This window comes from Lygodium microphyllum, chromosome 3 (genome assembly GCF_053477565.2).
Source record: "Lygodium microphyllum isolate KBCC chromosome 3, Lygodium_microphyllum_v1.1.10, whole genome shotgun sequence".
Lineage (NCBI taxonomy): Eukaryota > Viridiplantae > Streptophyta > Polypodiopsida > Schizaeales > Lygodiaceae > Lygodium > Lygodium microphyllum.
This window is the reverse complement of record NC_141137.1, coordinates 176,604,692-176,610,691: the sequence shown is the minus strand read 5'-3', so window position 1 is coordinate 176,610,691 and position 6,000 is coordinate 176,604,692.

Genomic DNA, 6,000 nt, shown 5'->3' with positions numbered 1-6,000 from the left:
CAGATCACCATTATGCTTATATGGTGAAATTAGTTGAGGATGTTGAGCCCACTTGTTTTGAGGATGTTGTTGGTCATGCTCATTGGGATGCAACAATGGATGAGGAGATGGCTGCATTAGAAGCCAATAAGACTTGGGATTTGGTACCCTTACCTAAGGGTAAGAAAGCTATTGGCTATAAGTGGGTTTACAAAGTCAAGCATAATGCAGATGGTTCAGTTAGCAAGTATAAAGCTAGGTTGGTTGCAAAAGGCTATGCTCAAACATATGGCATAGATTATGAATAGACATTCAGCTTAGTTGCTAGGATGGCAATTGTTAGATGTGTGATTGCCTTGGCAGCAGCCAAAGGTTGGAGTTTGCAAAAAATGGATGTTAAGAATGTCTTCTTGTATGGTGAATTGCAAGAAGAAGTGTATATGGAGCAGCCAGCAGGTTGTGAGGATTTAGAGCACATATGTGTGTAGGTTAAAGAAGGCATCTATGGGCTAAAGCAAGCACCTAGATCATGGTCTAACAAGATTGGAGAGTATCTTTTCAATATTGAATTTTGTATTTCTGATGCTGATCACTCACTTTATGTGAAAAAGGGAGATGCAAGTTTAGTCATCATAGTCATCTATGTGGATGACTTGATGATTACAGGTGACAGTGACAATGGGATTGATGAAGTTAAGGACTTCTTGAAGAAAAAGTTTAAGATGAAAGTTTTGGGTGAGCTGAGATACTTTCTTGGTATTGAGGTGATTAGATGTGATGATGGTATATGGCTATCCCAAAGGCAGTATGGCTTAAATATGTTATCCAAGTATGGTATGACAGCATGTAAGCCTCTTTCAGTACCATTAGAGAAAAATGTGAAGTTGAGTGCTGACTTTGGGGATGAGATAGAAGACCCTCCTGTGTTCAGGAGGATAGTAGGGATTTTGATTTACATGACTATCACAAGGCTAGACTTGAGCTATGTTGTTGGCCTTGTCAGTTGGTTTATGCAAATGCCTAGAAAACCTCTTTTGGATGCAGTGAGTTGTGTATTGAGATATGCGAAGTTCACTTTACATTATGGACTTTTTTATGAGGCAGGTATGGACGTATAGGTCTTTGGATACATAGATGCAGATTGGGCTGGTAGCATGTCAAATAGAAGATCTACTAGTGGATTCATGTTTTCCCTTGGTAGTGCAACAGTTACATGGAGCAGCAAAAAGCAACCTACAGTTGCTCTATCGAGTACAGAGGCTAAGTATAGAGGTGCTGCTATGGCAGCATGTGAGGTGGTATGACTGCAAAAGTTATTAGGTGATTTGGACGTGCAGGGAGATGGTCCAATTTTCATTCATTGTGACAACATGAGCATCATACAGCTAGCTAGGAATCTAGTGTTCCATGCTAGGACAAAACATATTGAGGTGCGCTACCACTTTATGAGAGAGAAGGTACTTGCAGAAGAGATTGACTTGGTACATGTCAGCACACAGGATTAGATAGCTGACATTTTCACAAAGGCATTTTGTGTAGAGAAGCTTCGAAAGTTTTGAAGCTTACTTGGAGTTGTAGAGATAGAGTTGAGCTTGAGGGGGAGTGTTGAGATGGCAAGCACAATACGTGTGGACATTGATTGATGGACCACCTAGCTAGATGAGTCCGCACATCTACACTTAGCACATTGGTGGTCATTATGATACTCACATGGCCATTGACATATCACTTATTATATTTAGTTTGTTACACCTACCTACAACTGGCAAAGATATAACGCCAGTGGATTAGTGTAGTCGGTTACGCACTGTTTGACTTCGAAGGCCACTTTCCTTTATGTTGTATCTTATCTATACTTTGTGTACATTGTATAGTGTGTGGAAGAAGAAGAAAAAATTAGCAAGAAAATGTTTTGGCCTCCATCTCTCTTCTTGTGTTCTTGAGTGAGCTTCCTCTTGTACAATGTGTGTTTGGTGCACCAACTCAACCAAAGTTCCCCACCATGCAATTCTTGACATCCCTTGCCCATCATAACAGATTCTTGAGCCCTCTCCTTTGGTACTGGTGTTTGATCATGGTTCTTCCCTTGGGCTTCTCTCTATTAGCTTTAGAGGGTGGGAGGCCTCCTCAATTGATAGCCTTGTGGCTTGGGAAAGCTACTCATTATCTTCTCTTTTCAACCTCTCCTTCTCCTCTAGTTTCTTCCTCTCTCTTTCCTCCTCTACTTTTTGAGATTCTTCTTCAATCTTCTTTAGCTTCTCTATCTCTTTCTCCTACTTCTTTCTTCACTCATTCTCGAGCTTCTTCGACTCCTCCTTTGTAGCTTTTAAGTCTTTGTCTTTAGTTCATGTTGGCTCCTTCTTTGCTAGAATTTCCACCTTCATATTTTCTTTTTCTTTGCTTGATAGAGTTGAACCATCCTCTCCATGCCCACCGGTAGTCCTTTCTTGAGACCTCTTATTGTTTTTGCTGGGGCCTAGATCAATGCTTCTCTCTTTCTTGCAGCTTTCTTAGCTTCTTCTCTTTACACCCTTGTTGCTTCTTTGCCTCCTAGGTTTCCTGTGGAGAAGGAGATTGGAGTGTGCATCTGTAGTGGTGATTGAGTTGGTGATTTATGGGTAGGGGAGCATTATAGAGTATCTTCCACTACTTTAGGTTTTTCTAGGTCCCCAATGGGCTCCTGGATAATTGTGGTGAGTGAGCACACCTCCAAATCCTATGCTTGAGGCCTTGGCCAATGGAATCTTCTATGCCTTCCCCACTGTGGAAGCTAGGTTTTTCCCATTTATTGGTCTTGCATTTGTTGCTAGTTCCTTTTTTGTTGAAGCTTTAATGGTTTTCCTCATTCCAATTCACTTTTTCTAAAGACTTGGCCATGAGGCTCTCTAGTAATGGCACTCCAATCCTACTCATTAAAGTGTTTCACCTTTGACTAGAGAACAAAGCATGGATTGTCTTCACCTACAGTCTAATCTCAGGGTTTGGAATGTCAACTAGGCTGATTTTGTTGTTGATCGGACTACTTGTCCATTCAACATGCTATAGACATATCTTTTAGGCCACCTCTCAACTTTGTTGACCAAGCCTAGTGCTCTTTCCACTATTTTGGGGCTTAGTTCAACTTCAACCCTATGGATTTATTCTCCTTGTCTCACCGTTATAATGTTGTCATTCCTATTAGCATCAAAAGTTTGTAGGAATTGTGCATACTTGTTGTAATTCATAGCTCACCCAACCTTCTATATATATTTGCTCAAGTTGCATTAGTCAACAATCTACTTCATAGCCTGTTCTTCCATGGTCACCTCTTCTAAGTTTAGGATGTTCCTAACCTTAAAATGGTTGAAGGCCCTTATTTCTATCGTTCAGATGTACTTCACCTGCCCTTCTTCCATGAATGGAAGCTTGCTATCTTTTTCTTGACCTACCATGTTGGATTCCAGTCATGACATCATAGCTCACCATTAGTTTTCTTAAGACAACTCTTTGCAACAAGATAAGTAGATAATGAATGCAAGCTATGGAAATGTGAAATGCTTTAGTCAAGAATGAAAGATTTTTCTTCAAGAGCAATCCACACATTCCAACAAAAATCCCTAAATTTTTCCTTGATCATAAGTTGACCTTCTCTTTCTAGCTTTTAAAACTTGGTTGAGATCTTAAGACATGTCTTCTTTTCCACCTGATGTGAATCCTTCCTAGGATTGGAGGATGAAGGGTTAAGGGCATTAAGTGCATGTTGCGATGCTTCACTTTTACATGATCCAAGCGTAAAACTGTGGGTTATGCTCCAAGTGAGCATGCCAATCCATGTTGTAAGGTTGAATGCCTATGTGTGTAATGTAAGTGAAGACATCAATTATTAGTAAGTCACTGAAGTTGATCTTGCTAGTGATGTGTAGCTCTTCGTCACTCAGTAAGGATTCAATATACATAGGGGTGGGCCATGACATGGTCTACTAAGGGTCGATTGCGAGTGATGTCCAACATTTGAAAGGAGGTAGGAGCTACATAAGTGGGGTCATACTTAGAGGTTTTCATGGTGTCTTTGCTTGGTCATAATTGGGCATCCCTCTTATTCCCATTGAAGATGGAGAGCATACCTGAGAGCGGAATTTTGATGTCGAGAAGTGCTTAAAAATAGCTAAAAATTATGAATATCAAGGGAAAAATATTCAACGTCAAAGGTGGCGGCTCGATCTAGGACGATTTTAGGCGGCAAAGTTCTTTAAAGGCGCCCGAGCAACACTTGTTGATTTTTCATAATTTTTCAGACTTTCATGCGGATTGACAAGAGTTACCAGCCAATGTGGGATGCCGAGACGGATGCCTAGGATTTTTTAGAGCTCAATTGGGAGTCCGGACGGGGAAATGGCCGAGGAAACGGTCAAGATATGAAAAGGTGGACATTTGAGAGGCCAAATTTGGTGTGCCCTTTGGGAGTTAGACCCCCCACTAAAACTTTTATGCAACATTGATAAAAAAAGGTGGAGAGAGAAAGAAGAAGAGAGCGTGGGAAAATGGCACCTATTTTTGCGCCCAATTCTTGGAGATGGAGGATGCAGCCTGCAAATAACCATGGAAATTGATCATTGCCCCTCATTCCCCCCCTGGATGCTGATCATATCACCGGTCTTCGCTCCTCCAATGGCCGTCTCTATGAAGAATTCTGATTTCAATCTTTCTCTCTCCTCCCTCTCTCTCCCCTAAGGGCAGATTCATGTGGTGAAGAAGAAGAAGAAGAATGGATGACGGATGCTTATCCAATGAAGATCGGATTGCTCCGTGGTTCAAGAGGAATGAAGATTGCTGATTGTAGGCTGTCATGAGCATTAATGGCTGCTGGAAATCAGTCCCGAGACATGGCAAATAAAAATCCGCAACCCCAAAGAACAATAATTTCATTTTTACAAAGGAAATTGATGTTTTATGCAATTTGCTTCATGAATATTTGTTCCCATGGGATGATTATGCATCTTAATATTTTTTGCTATGAGTTTGATCAATTTATGCTCAGAAAATTAGAAAATCATAAGTGTTATGATTGAAATTAATGGTGTAAAACCCGTAAAACACGCGAAAAATGGGAAAATTGGGTGTTTTTTATATATAAATGGGAAATATAATAAGATATACCAACTAAATGTGTGTTTTTGCTGTAAATGAACCTAAAGGCCACAACCCACAATTCATTTTGTATTTTTAGTTATTTAATATTGTAAAAAATACAATGAAAATAGGGAAAATGGAGGAAAAATAGGGAAAAAATGGATTTTGACTGCCGAAAATTAAGGAAAAATAAGAACCATGTTCATGTATGTATGGGGGGTCTGAAGTATGAGGTTTAGCCTCAGTTCAGCCCTACCTTTATGTTTTAATGAGTATTTATTGTGTTTATACAACAATAAAAATGTGGAAAATGAACCCTAAACCTATGCACCATGCACAACCTAAACGGGTGAGGGTATCGAGTGTATAAAAGGTGTTTAAATGCTGAATGAAATGATGAAAAGCTTGCTAGTTTTTATGCATACTATTTAGGTCGGTCGTTAATTAAAAATTAAGGACCTAGTAGCACGAGGGTTTCTCGGTGCTAGGTTCATATGATAAGATTACGTAAAGGAACCAGTGCTTAACAGGTTAATTAAAGAAGCTGATTGTTACATGTCAAATTAATGTGTTAAATAATTACATAACTAAAACAAACCGAGGAAAGTGCGGAGGATGGGCCATGGGTCCGTCCTACGGTTGGGTGATCCCGGTTAGCCGGGAACTTTTTTCAAAGAACAATGGGATGATCGTCTAAGGACATGAACAAGAAAAGCGTTGACCTAGAGTGGTCTTAACCGATTTACGTTGTTTTAGGGGAACGGAATTGGACTATGCCTTATGGCAGAGAGGTTGAGATTTGCATCCCTCTCGTTTCCCATTCTCCTTGAACCAAGTGCACTGTGAATCCGCTTCGGACTTGGCATTTCTGCGTAAAGTAGTTCGCTTGGGTCCGATGCTAGTTGCTGTTAG